We start from the raw sequence: 1,938 nt of genomic DNA on the forward strand, positions 1-1,938 counted from the left end.
TTTTTTTATTGTTATTAAAGCCTCACATATAATATGTTGTCGTTATCCTTGTGCGCGCATAAAATATAATTGAAATGGTGAGATGATAAGAGCGCAACGAAGACACATATACACAAGCTGTCCGTTGTCTTTTCGATGTCCTCGGGCTCGGGCTCGGGTTCGGGTTTGCTTGCTCACTACATCCCTCTCTTCGTCTCACCGTTTCCTTCTATCTCTAACTCGGTGGCGGTGTATTGAGTTTGCGGTCTTCAAGTAGAAAATGTCTGAATGAACGGAGAGAAATTGCTCGCGCCAAGGCAATATAAAGCAGAGCATTTTGCTCCAATTGTGCCCTCCATTAGGTTATATGGTGTCGCGTGTTTCGTGTCGATGCCGAATCGTGCGCGCTTCGAGAGAAAATGTGAGTGGTGGGGGCATGGTATACAGGAAATACTCTCTTTTCTTCTGCCACAGTTCATTTGAAAGATACGTACACACAGCACTCGGCATTGGCACATAGAATTGGCAAGAGCGAACGAGAGAGATAGAGTGCAAAAATTTGGTGTTCACGTTTCATGGTGATGATGGGGCTCACACAGTCGCTATATGCTTCCACTCACCACACCGTGATTCCATAAATAACACAATCCATTGCAAGTTTTCGATTCAATGAGTCTCCTGGAACGGATTTGATCTGAATTAAAGATGGCTTTTTTTAGTGTGCTCTGTGTGAACCACGATGATGACGATGACGACGATATTTGAACCGTCAACACAAATTGTTTGAAATCATAATTTCCGCACTGAAAATGTATATACGCATTTAAAATGTAACTTACTAATAAGAATGTTGTTAACACATTCATGTCGACGAAGGCAGCAAGAGACAGAACGCAAGAAGAGAGCGAGGAGTGAGAGAAAAAGAAGTGTGACGGTTAATAAATATGTCACGTCACGTTTGGCTGTAAAAAAGATCGGTTGGTTTGGCGCCGAATTCTAGTTTATAACAACTTCACCTATAATCCGTTTATTCTTGAATACAAGCCCATTTAGCCGAATATTTGTATGAATTCATAATGGCTCTATCGTTAAATAAACAACGGTGTGCAACATAAATTTCTTGTCATTTGCATCAGTTGCGCACTTTCACCTTCTCTACACGCCCTCCTCTCCTCATTTCAAAAGCCAATGCGTCCCCCGCCACCTGAATCGCATTTAATTGACAGATTTGATCATTTCGTTATTGTAATCCGATTCTATTCCACAGAAAACATGTGAAGTAATTGTATTTGACAACGCCGATTCGTTATAGTAGAAAAATCGTAAACAGCTTTCGCGTTTGCAACAATGGAGCTAAATATTTATAAGATTATGTAATCGTGTGTCCTCAACAAATTTGATTTTAAACAAACACAAAAGCAGCACACGTACCCCATCAAAACTTGAAATTCATATGCTAGATCTATGTAATATGCACATAAAGAGGTATAATCGACTTGAGAAAGCTAAAAAAAAAATGAAGAGGAAAAAACAAAACAAACGATATTCTATGATAACCAACGCATTCTAATATGATTATTTGCCAAGTGAATTGAATCAAATGACTATTACCTAGTTTTCTCTCTCTGTGTCTCTCGCTAGATTTATTACCTCTCATAAATGTTCTTTGCCATGTTGCACATGGATGGTGAGAGCTGAAAATGCGACGAAATCATGTTTGAAAAAAAAACACAATGATATAACACCGTAGTATGCATTCTCTTTCGGTTTCATTTGGCTAAGCAAGCCAAGCGGTTTAGTGGGTAAACGAAAACCAAGAACAAAAAACAAATACCAAACGGTTCAATCCGTTTACACAAAACGGTGCAAAAGATGGAACGTTGCTTCATTCACAATTGCCGTTAATTTAACAATGGGCTGCCAATCAAATAAGCGATGTGTTTTCAATCAAAAAGAGCA

General features: G+C 39.1%; 1 long non-coding RNA gene across 1 annotated transcript; it reads right to left on the reverse strand.

Annotated features, from left to right (window-relative positions):
• Positions 1-734: 734 nt before the first annotated feature.
• On the reverse strand, positions 735-1,662 carry LOC129580226 (uncharacterized). The gene is made up of 3 exons (XR_008689348.1): positions 1,591-1,662; positions 1,411-1,484; positions 735-1,332 (listed from the first exon to the last, which is right to left on the reverse strand). It is a non-coding gene; the product is annotated as an uncharacterized LOC129580226 (long non-coding RNA).
• Positions 1,663-1,938: the final 276 nt, after the last annotated feature.

This window comes from Sitodiplosis mosellana, unplaced genomic scaffold (assembly GCF_009176505.1).
Source record: "Sitodiplosis mosellana isolate CC-2019 unplaced genomic scaffold, AAFC_SMos_1.0 Smas_scaffold_7312, whole genome shotgun sequence".
Lineage (NCBI taxonomy): Eukaryota > Metazoa > Arthropoda > Insecta > Diptera > Cecidomyiidae > Sitodiplosis > Sitodiplosis mosellana.